Source organism: Arachis ipaensis, chromosome B6 (genome assembly GCF_059453495.1).
Source record: "Arachis ipaensis isolate K30076 ecotype BB chromosome B6, ASM5945349v1, whole genome shotgun sequence".
Lineage (NCBI taxonomy): Eukaryota > Viridiplantae > Streptophyta > Magnoliopsida > Fabales > Fabaceae > Arachis > Arachis ipaensis.
Genome location: NC_142441.1, coordinates 60,536,816 through 60,549,102, shown reverse-complemented (window position 1 = coordinate 60,549,102; position 12,287 = coordinate 60,536,816).

The window sequence follows — 12,287 nt, the reverse complement described above, 5'->3', positions numbered from 1 at the left end:
TGTTAAACTCTCCTTCGGGAAAGATTCCAGCCATTCAGATGCTTTGTCCTTGAGTGAAAAGGGGAACAAAAGCAATCTATAGGTGTCAGGATGAACACCATTAGACTTCACAGTATCACATATCCTCACGAAGGTGGTTAGATGTTGATTGGGGTCTTCTTGGACACTTCCTCTGAATGAACAGTTGTTCTGAACAAGGGTGATGAGCTGTGGCTTCAGTTCAAAGTTATTGGCATGTATGGTTGGCTTTTGGATGCTACTTCCACAGTTTCCTGGGTTTGGGTTTATGTAGGAGCCTAAAACTCTTCTCTCTTGTCCAGCATGATACACTGGAACTTCTCTGCCATGGTTGTGATCCTTTCCTTCGTGATGGTTCTCCATATTCTCATCTATGTTTGGTTCAAAATACTCCTCCTCTTCCTCAGCACTAACGACTATCTTTCCTCTTGCTTCCCTCCTTAATCTAAGAAAGGTCCTCTCAGGTTCAGAATCAAAGGAAGTTGAAGCCCCGCTTCTTCTACCTGTCATATAACCAACAAGGCACAAGCAAGAGAGAAAAAAAATGCAGAGAGTTTCTTGTTAGAAATGCTGTTAGTGTGAGTGATGCAATATATCAAACAGTTAGTGGGTTAGTGAACTGAATTGTAAACAAATAAGAGAACACCACAAACGGGTAAGAGATAAAGGAAAGAAAATAACTAAAACTGAAAGTAAATCACTCAAACAGAAATTAAATCAAACAAAAGAAAAATGCTCAATCTAGTTATCCACCAATTTAATCATTGTTGATACAAAATCAATCCCCGGCAACGGCGCCATAAACTTGATGCACGGAAACTTGTCTCTCAACAAATTTCCCTCGACAAGTATACTGAATTGTTGTCAAGTAAAAACTCACAATAGAGTGAGGTCGAATCCCACAGGGATTGATTGGTCAAGCAACTTTAATCAGAGGAATATTCTAGTTGAGCTAAGTAGAATTGAGTTGATAATTGCAGAAACGTAAATGGCGGGAAAGTAAATAACAGAAAATGTAATTGCAAGAAGTAAATGACAGAAACATAAATGACAGAAAATAAATTGCAGAATCGTAAACGGGGATTTGGGGAAATGAATCATAAAAGTAAATGGCAGAAAGTAAAGAAAATGGGTAAGATCAGAAATGGGGAATTCATTGGGCTCAGGAGATGTTGTATTCTCTGGATCAAGTTCATTCTCATCTCTTCCTCAATCAATGCATTCATTGATCTCCTTGGCAATCTTAAGTGATTGGATTCCAATTCCTTGGCAACCCAATCTCTCAAATCTTGATCAATAGCCAATTCCTTGGTCTAATTGCTCGTGAGAAGAGATGAAGTATGGTCACTGATTATACCACATGTATTCCCAAATCAAAGTGTTGCTAGGATTATATGTCACCATATCCATCCAAACCCCAATTTGGTCCAACATGAGAAAGCATTTCTAGCATGATCTATTCATTCCTTTTCCAAGGTTCGAAGAGATCCAAGTATGCATAGCTTCTTTTCCAAGACAACTACCCAATAGGATGAAGATTGAAAGCTTTCTAGTAAAATCAAGAGAAAAGAAAGAAGAAGAATAATGAAACTATTATTGATCCATCAAATTAACGCAGAGCTCCCTAACCCAATGAAAGTGGTTTAGTTGTTCATGGCTCTGGAAATGGAAAGCATAAATGGAAAGTACATTTTCAAAATAAGACTAAAAGTTGCAGAGAAAGTAAAATACAGAGTGTAGTTCTCCCAATTGCCAAAAGCTTTTTTTACTAGTTTAAAACTACTGCTATATATACTACTCTTCTGATCTTCTAGTTGGCTCTTCAAGTCTTGGATATGGGCCTTTGGATCTTTAGTTAAAGCAGTTATAGTCTTCAGTGGGCTCAGCTTTGCTTGTAGAAAAAGTGTGAGTTAGGCATGGATGTTAGTTAGGACGTTAGTAGCGTTAACGTTAAGTGAAAATATGGGTTTGAGAACGTTAGTGATGATCACCTTTTTCACTAACGTTTCAAGCCAAAAAATGGTCCATGTTAACTTCAACGTTAGTGGCACTAACGTGACCACTAACGTTGCCCCTTGGTCCTTCACAAACGTTATTAGCATTCACCTTTTCCAATAACGTTGCTTATTGCCCTTTTTCCCCACGTTAGAGTTCACGTTAGTGTAACTAATGTGATCATTAACGTGGGCTTGCCTTTCTTCGAGAGCGTTAGTGACACTTACCTTTGTCACTAACGCTCCAAACGCCCCTCCTTCCCGCGTTAGAGTTCAGGTTAATTAGATTAACGTGGCCTCTAACGTGGTGATGATTGCCATTCCCAACGTTAGTGACAAAGGTGAGTGTCACTAACGTTGGTCCATCAATTCTTCCACTACGTTAGCTTCCACGTTAATGTAATTAACGTGGCAACTAACGTGGGAAATAGTGGCTTAATCCAACGTTAGTGACAAAGGTGAGTGTTACTAACGTTGGTAATTCCTTGTTTCTTCCACGTTAGAGTTCACGTTAATGTAATTAACGTGACTCTTAACGTGGCCAAGTTCCCCTTTTCCAACGTTAGTGGTATTCACTTTTACCACTAACGTTGGAACTTCCTTTCTCCTCCACGTTAGCTTCCACGTTAATGTAATTAACGTGACAACTAACGTGGGCTACAATGGCTTTCGAAGGCATTATTGGCGATCACTTTTCTCATTAACGTTGCAAGCTAGCTCCCATTCCACGTTAGTGGTCACGTTAATTAGACTAACGTGGCTACTAACGTGGTTCTTCCTTGCTTCCTTTGTCCTGAAATCAAGCAATTAAAGTGCATCAAAGCTCTATTCCAAGTCATGAGATCATGCATTGTCCAATTTGTCATTCAATTCATGCAAAATTCTCATGAAATCATGTAAACTTCACAATGTTTGCTTGAATCAAGATGTAAGTGAATATCTACCCAAAACTTGCTTATTCACTAAGAAAATGCATGAAACTACCCTAAAACAGTAAAGAAAAGGTCAGTGAAAATGGCCAAAATGCCCTGGCATCAGTTTTCCAGGATGCTCTGTCGACGCGTGCGCATCACGTATGCATGCGCATCGGTTGCAAAACTTCAATTCAAAATTTGAATTTGCCCGAAAACGCTCTTTAAGCCAATGTAGCGCCCTCTTTGCAAACGAGCGCCAATTACATCTACGCGTACGCGTGGATCTTCACAAATCCTTCCCCGGCGCGTAAGCGTCTCGTGCGCGTCATAGGGTTCTCGCGCCAAGAGTGCTCTTCTTGTTTAAATCATGGGCCACGCTTTTAAAAGCGTGGCCTAAGGCTCCAAAGCATGCTCAAACTTTAAAATGTGTCCAGAATTCTTCTTTTGAGATTATTTTATGTTTTCTGCTTCTTTTCCTTCATCTTTTCACCTATCTTCAACCAAACAGATACATCAATGCCTTGGCATAATCATCAAATCTTTCATCATTCATATTATCAACTAAATCTTGCCAGAGATCTAATGAAAATGCATAAAATTACCAATGTTTGATTGAATCAAGACAAGCATGAAATTCTCACTCAAACACTTACTTATTGCCTAAAAATGCATGAAAACAAAGTAAAAACTACTGAAAAAGGCTTGTGACTCTAGCTTAAGATGACTTGTCATCAGCTGTCTAGATCTGACCTGCCAGAATTCGGAAGAGCTTTTCTGGAGGTACAGAAGTCCAAATGGAGCGCTCTCAACGGCTATGGAAAGCTGACTTCTAGAACTTTCTAGCAATATTAATAGTTCATACTTGATTTCAGATTAGGAGGCCCAAAACTAGCATCCAACGCTAGCCTCCTGCCCCCTTTCAGGCGTCCAGCGCCCAAAGAGCAGAGACCAGAATCCAAACGCCCAATGAGGATCCCCTAGCTGATGGCGTTCCATGCCCAAGAAACCTCATAGCACGTGGATCTCATCAAAGCTAAGCCCAAACACTCACTAAGTGGGTCCCAGAAGTAGATTTTAGCACTAAAGGGATTGTTTTACACTTACTATTTATTTGTTTAGTATTTAAGGGATTTTATTTATGTAATTCCGGGAAGAATCTTTACCATTAAGCATTATTTTTGTTTTACATTATATTTTCTTTTCAGTATGAGTTTCTAAACCTCCTAAGTTGAGGGGATGAGCCCTGCTGAGTCCTATGAATTAATAAAAGTATTATTGTTTCTTCTTCGATCCGTGTTTGATTAATTCTAAGATGTATATTCGTACTTCATCGTGGTGGAGAGGATGATCGAACAATCAGCTCTGTTCATCACACTAAGATGAACATGCCTAACAAACACCCACGTCTACTTGGGTTCGTGCGATTACTTCAGTGGAAAGCAGGCACCATCTGCTTGAATCATACATCTCTCAGACGGCTAATCCACGTCTTCGTTGGGGACTTCTCGAGACACCAGTTCAGCCAATTTCGAGGAGATTAGGTGATGAGTATTTTGGTGAAAAATAAATTTCTCCCAAAACGCACAAATCTAACCGGCAAGTGTACCGGGTCGTATCAAGTAATAAAAACTCACGGGAGTGAGGTCGATCCCACAGGGATTGAAGGATTGAGCAATTTTAGCTTAGTGGTTAAATTAGTCAAGCGAATCAAGATTTGGTTGAGTGTTTTGTGATTTGCAGAAATTAAATTGCATGGAAGTAAAGAGAACAGGGAATTAAAGTGCTGAATCTTAAAGAACAAGAAATTAAATAGCAGAAACTTAGAATGCAAGAAATGTAAATAGCGGAATCTTAAAGTGCAAGAAATGTAAACAGCTGGAATTGTAAAGGGAATTGGGGATTGGATTTGCAGAATTTAAACAAGGAAAAGTAAATTGCATCAAGCAGAGAAGTAGAAGAAGGTTTGGGTTAGATTGGATCTTGAAGCAGAAAAGTAAATGAACATGAAAACAGTAAACAGAAAATGTAAAATTGGGAAATTAGATCTCAGGACCCAGAGACTAGAAAACCAAGTCTAGATCTCAATGCCTTCCTAGATCCAACAAGAAATTGAAATTGAAATTCAAAGAGAGTGGATGAAGAGCAATTAACAGAAATTGAAATTCAATCAAGCAGTAAACAAAGCAGTCAGATCCAAGGTTGAGATTGAAACAGAATTTCTTCAATTCTCCAACCCAAAAATCCAAGACAATTGTAATTGAAATTGAAAGCAATAAAACTGAGAGGAAGAGAAGTGTATTCTCCTTCCCCAAGACAAAGAAATTAAAGATCACTCAATATCAAAAGCTCTCCGAAAACTATTATGAAAATTCCAAAAGAAAAGCTCCCCGAAGAACTTGAATTCTATCCTATTTATACACTTTCTTCCAATGATCTTCAAGCCTTGAGTTGGGCCTTTGCTCTTGGTGGAATTGGGTTGAAAGAGGCCTTGGTTGATTGCTCTTGGAGTTTGAAGAGGAACCAAAACGAACCAATTGAACCGGGTTTGAGTTTTGCAAAAGTTGGACCAAAAGTTAGGGGGCTAACTTTTGCCCAAACTTTTCATATCAGCAGCTATATCCATCTGATACCAACGTTGGTGCCAAAGTTAGGGGTCTAACTTTGGCCCTAACGTTGGCCTTACCTTGTGCTCTTGTGGCGCCACCGTTAGCCACCAAGTTAGGGGCTAACGTTGGCGCAAACTTTTGCTCCTCCCCTTGTGATTTTCATGTGCCAACGTTAGCCACCAAGTTAGGGGGCTAACGTTGGCGCAAACTTTTGGTGCCCAGGGAGGTTTTCTTCATGCCAACGTTAGCCTCAAAGTTAGGGGCTAACGTTGGCGCAAACTTTTGGTGCCCAGGGGTGATTTTCATGTGCCAACGTTAGCCTCAAAGTTAGGGGCTAATGTTGGCGCAAACTTTTGGTACCCAGGGAGTGATTTTCAAGTTCCAACGTTAGCCCAAAAGTTAGGGGCTAACGTTGGGGCTAACTTTTCACCCAAAAGTTTGTGCAAAAGTTTGAGGCTAACTTTAGGTCCAGCTTTTTGCTTCCTGGTTCAATTTCACTTATTCCATTGTCTTCTCTTTACTCCTAGCTATTCCTTCTTGCTTCAACCTTTCTCCAAGCTTTCTTTACCTATCATTAATCAACCAAACACATCAAAGCTATGCTTAAAATCATGAGATATTCATTCTTTCATAATATGTAACAATTATAGTATAAAACCTCATGAAATAGCATGAATTCATACATGGTTGATTAAATCAAAGGAAACATGAAAATCTACCTAATTGGCTTGCTTGTGGCTCAAGAAAGTGCATAATTCTAATGAAAACAAAAGAAAAAGACTAGTTAAAATAGGCTAAGATGACCTGTCATCATTAGGGTCTCTGTGGTAGAGGCTAGAACCCTATGATGCAGCATTCTCTGATTTGGAAGATTCAACCTTGTCTGTGGCATTTTGAGTAGGATCATTAAGGAGAATGGACTATACGCACTTCACCCTCAAGTAGAGATGGATCCACACTAACCCTGGGGTTCAGATCCGGAGGAGTATTGACGACCTCTCAATAAAGGCGCCAATCACTTACAGCCCGCCATTGAAAAAATCACTCATAAGCAAAGAATACAATAATACCAGAGTTCATTCAAAAAGGCAAAGCAACTCCAATCTTCAACTCTATCCTTAATTATAAACATTTTATTGATTTGTATTCCTATTAGTATTTTCTACCCCTTTTGCTTTCATAGTTTTATGATCATCAAAGCACAACAACCTTCTGATCTGGCAGACTAAGACCTGCAAGATAACCATAGCTTGCTTCAAACCACAATCCTCGTGGGATCGACCCTGACTCACTCAGGTATTACTTGGATGACCCAGTGCACTTGATGGTACAACAGTACGACGGTGTGTGGATTCGTGCTACCATGCTTCTTGAGAAATTGGAGAACAAATTGTGCATCACATGTAATTGTCGCTATGGCTTCCACCCATTTGGAGACATATTCCACTGCTACCAATATGTATTTGAATGAATATGATGGAGGGAAGGGTCCCATGAAAATCTATTCCCCAAAGGTCAAATAGTTCCACTTCCAAGATTAAGTTTTGGGGCATTTTGTTTCTCCTTGTCAAGCCTCCTGCTCTTTGACATTCATTACACTGGTTTACAAAGTCCCTAGCATCTTTGAATATGGATGGCCAACAGAAGCCACTCTAAAGAACTTTGGCAGTGCCATAAGATGTCTCTCATCTCACTTTCTGGCATACACCTTTTAATGATTCCATCTGGGCATCTATTGAATAGAAAGGGCTCATCCCACAAGATTTTCTTGGCCTCAGTGAGCAACTTCTTCACTTGTTGCCTGGTTAAATCTTGAGGAATCCTTCTTCCCACCTTGTAGTTTGCAATATCAGCAAACCAAGATGCCTATTGGACTTGGAATAGATGCTCATCTGGGAATTTCCCATTCGCTGGTTGTAGTGCATCTTGGTTGATCTCTTGTGGTAACTTTGACAAGTGATCTGCAACTTGGTTCTCACTTCCTTTCCTATCCCTTAATTCAATATCAAACTCTTGTAGCAACAGCACCCATCTAATAAGCCTTGTTTTAGCATCCTGATTAGACATGAGATACTTGAGAGCAGCATGGTCAGTATATACTACAACTTTTGAACCAATCAAATATTGTCTAAATTTATCAAATGCATATACAATTGTCAAGAGTTCTTTTTCTGTGGTGGTATAATTTTTTTGTGCCTCATTTAACACTTTACTTGCATAGTATATGACATGATGCGATTTATCCTTCCTTTGTCCTAGTACAGCACCAAATGCAACATCACTTGCGTCACACATCAGTTCAAAAGGAAGTCCCCATTCTAGGGGTGTGATGATTGGTGCTGTAGTGAGTTTAGTTTTCAAGGTTTCAAAGGCTTGCTTGCAGCTATCATCAAAGACAAAAGGATTGTCAACCACTAGCAAGTTGCTTAGTGGTTTAGCTATCTGTGAGAAATCTTTAATGAATCTCCTGTAAAATCCAGCATGCCCAAGAAAACTTCTTACTGCTTTCACATTGACTGGTATAGAAAGCCCTTCTATGATCTCTATCTTAGCCTTTTCAACTTCTATACCCTTGCTTGAAACCTTATGCCCAAGAACAATACACTCTGGTACCATGAAACGACATTTTTTCCAATTCAAAACTAAGTTTGTATCTTGGCATCTTCTCAAGACAAAGGTTAGATGATGCAAACAAGTGTCAAAAGAGTTACCAAAGATAGAAAAATCATCGATAAAAACCTATAAGAACTTTTCTACCGTTTCAGAGAATATGGAAAGCATACACCTTTGAAAGGTTGCTGGAGTATTGCATAGCCCAAAGGGCATCCTCTTGTAGGCAAAGACTCTGAAAGGATAAGTGAAGGAAGTTTTTTCTTGGTCCTTGGGATCTACCACTATCTGATTATACCCAGAGTACCTATCTAAGAAGCAATAGTAAGCATGGCCAGCCAATTTCTCAAGCATCTGATCAATGAAGGGGAGGGGGATGTGGTCTTTTCTGGTAGCATCATTAAATCTTCTGCAATCAATACACATTCTCCACCCAATCACTGACCTTGTAGGAATGAGTTCATTCCTTTCATTGAATATGACAGTCATGCCTTCCTTCTTTGGTACCACCTGGACTGGACTCACCCAAGGACTATCAGAAATTGGGTATATGATTCCAGCATTCCATAACTTCATCACCTCCTTTTAAATCACATCTTTCATAGTTGGATTAAGCCTCCTTTGAGGTTGCACCAGTAGTCTTGAGTCTTCCTCTAGCAGGATTTTGTGCATGCAAATAGCAGGGCTTATACCCTTGATGTCATCAATTGTCCATCCTAAGGCAGTTTTATTAGTTTTCAATACTTCAAGCAGCTTTGCTTCATCTTGCATACTCAAAGAGGAGTTGATGATTACTGGAAGGGTCTCCTCTCCACCAAGAAATGCATATTTGAGATGAGGTGGCAGAGGCTTCAGCTCTAACTTGGGTGCTTCCTCTTTCTTTTCTTCAAGTCGAATTTTGGTCACTTGCTCCTCTGTGACATCTTCATCTTGAATTCCTTGAACTTTTTCTACTTGAAACTCTTGAGTTCCTCCTTTTTGTTCTCCCTGATTGCTTGTCTTAAGTACTTCCTCTACTAGAGTTTCTATCATCTCCACCCTTTTATGGTTTTCTTTCTCAGGGGGGTATTGTATTGCGTTAAAGACATTAATGATCATTTGCTCGTTTTGTACCCTGAGAACCATTTCACCTTTTTTTACATCTATGATGGGTCTTGCTGTAGCTAATAAGGGTTGCCCCAAGATGATTGAGTTGTGTCCCTCTTCCATATCCAGGATCACAAAATCAGCAGGGAAGATGAACTCTCCAATCTTCACCAATAAATTTTTCACAACTCCATTAGGTATCTTGAGTGCTATTGGCCATTTGAAGTGACATTCTAGTGGGTTTAACTTCCTCTATTGCCAGCTTCATCATCATAGAAAGTGGCATCCAATTGATACTTGCACCCAAGTCACAGAGAGCTCTTTCCAATGTTATGTTGCCTATGGTACATGATATGAGAAAACTCCGTGGGTCTTTGAGTTTTGGTGGGATGCCTCTTTGAATCACAGCACTGTTAATGCACGGAAACTTGTCTCTCAATAGATTTTTCTCGGCAAGTATACCGAATTATCGTCAAGTAAAAACTCACAATAGAGTGAGGTCGAATCCCACAGGTATTGATTGGTCAAGCAACTTTAATTGGAGGAATGTTCTAGTTGAGCTAAGCAGAATTTGATTTGAGAATTGCAGGAAATTAAATGGCGAGAAAGTAAATGGCAGAAAATGTAAATGCTAGAAATAAAGAGCTGAATATAAATGACGGAAAGTAAATTGCAGAATCTTAAATGGGGAATGAGGAATTTAGCATGAAAGTAAATGGCAGAAAGTAAAGAAAATGGGTAAGATTAGAAATGGGGGATTCATTGGGCTTAGGAGATGTTGCATTCTCCGGATCAAGTTCATTTCCATCTCTTCCTCAATCAATGCATTCATTGATCTCCTTGGCAATCTTAAGTGATTGAATTCCAATTCCTTGGTAATTCAATCTCTCAAATCTTGATCAATAGCCAATTCCTTGGTCTAATTGCTCATGAGAAGAGATGAAGTATGGTCACTGATTGTACCACATGTATTTCCAAATCAAAGTATTAGGAGAATTATATGTCACCATATCCGCCCAACCCCCAATTCGGTCCAACATGAGAAAGCATTTCTAGCATGATCCCTTCATTCCTCTTCCAAGGTTCTGAAGAGATCCAAGTATGAATAGCTTCTTTTCCAAGACAACTACCCAATTGGATGAAGATTGAAAGCTTTCTAGTAAAATCAAGAGAAAAGAAAGAAGAAGAAAAATGAAAACTATTATTGATCCATCAAATTACAACAGAGCTCCCTAACCCAATGAAAGGGGTTTAGTTGTTCATGGCTCTGGGAATGGAAAACAAAGATGGAGAATGCATTCTGAAAGTAAAACTAGAATTTGCAGAGAAAGTAAAATTATACAGAGAGTAGTTCTCTCAATCCAAAAGCTTCTCTCTAGTTCAAAACTATTGCTATTTATACTACTCTTCTGATCTTCTAGTTGGCTCTTCAAGTCTTGGATATGGGCCTTTGGATCTTGAGTTGAAGCAGTTGTCATCTTTAATGGGCTCAGCTTCACTTGCAGAGAAAGTGTGCAGTAGGCATGGACTTTAGCTTAGGGCGTTAGTGGTGTTAACGTTAAGTGAAAATGTGGGGTCGAGAACGTTAGTGTCAATCATCTTTTTCACTAACGTTCCTAACCCAAAATGGTCCACGTTAACTTCAACCTTAGTGGCACTAACGTGACCACTAACGTTGCCTCTTGGCCCTTCGCAAACGTTACTGGGGCTTACCTTTCCCAATAACGTTGAGAGTACCCCTTTCTCCCTACGTTAGAGTTCACGTTAGTATAGTTAACGTAACCTTTAATGTAGGCTTGCCAAATCTTCGAGAGCGTTAGTGACACCTACCTTTTTCACTAACGCTCCAAAACGCCCCTTTCCCACGTTAATGCCTCACATTAATTACATTAACGTGACCACTAACGTGGTGTTGATTTCCATCTCCAACATTAGTGACAAAGGTGAGTGTCACTAATGTTGGCTCATCATCCCTTTCCTCCACGTTAGCTTCCACGTTAATGTAATTAATGTGGTAACTAACGTGGCTCATACTGGCTTAGTCCAACGTTAGTGACAAAGGTGAGTGTCACTAACGTTGGCGATTCCTTGCTCCTTCCACGTTAGAGTTCACGTTAACTAAGTTAATGTGGCTCTTAACGTAGCCAATATGGGCTTAGTCCAACGTTAGTGACAAAGGTGAGTGTCACTAACGTTAGCATTATCTTCCTCTTCCACGTTAGAGTTCACGTTAACTGAGTTAACGTGACTCTTAACGTGGCCAATTGCCCTTTTGGAGTGTTAATGGCACTCACTTTTACCACTAATGCTTGGAGCTTCCTTTTCCTCCACGTTAACTACCATGTTAATTTATTTAACGTGGTAATTAACGTGGGCTATAATGGCTTCGAAGACGTTATTGGCGATCACTTTTCTCATTAACGTTGCAAGCTAGCTCCCATTCCACGTTAGTGGTCACGTTAGTTAGACTAACGTGGCTACTAACGTGGCTTTTCCTTGCTTCCTTTGTCCTGAAATCAAGCAAATAAAGTGCATCAAAGCTCTAATCCAAGTTATGAGTCATGCATCATCCAATTTGTCATTAAATTCATGCATAATTCTCATGAAATCATATAAAATTCACAATGTTTACTTGAATCAAGATGTAAGTGAAATTCTACCCAAAACTTGCTTATTTCCTAAGAAAATGCATGAAGCTACCCTAAAACAGTAAAGAAAAGGTCAGTGAAACTGGCCGAAATGCCCTGGCATCAAGAAAAGGTTGCTTTTGATAGTGGATTTTTAGTTGATAATTCCGGGTTAGTTAATCCAAGTTACCAAGTGATGAAGCACTCCTAAGAACTTATTCATCCAAGCAGATCATTGGTATAAGAGCACCACAGACACATCCCTCAAGATTCAAGCCCTTGGTGCCTAGGCTTATTTCTTTTTACTTTTCTTTCTTTTCAACTCTTATTGTTTTTTTCCTTTTTCTTATTAGGATCTTGTTATTTAGCTAGTCTCATGGGGTGTGTTTCAAGAATATGACTTCAGGATAGATAGTTGCCTTCCTACCTTGT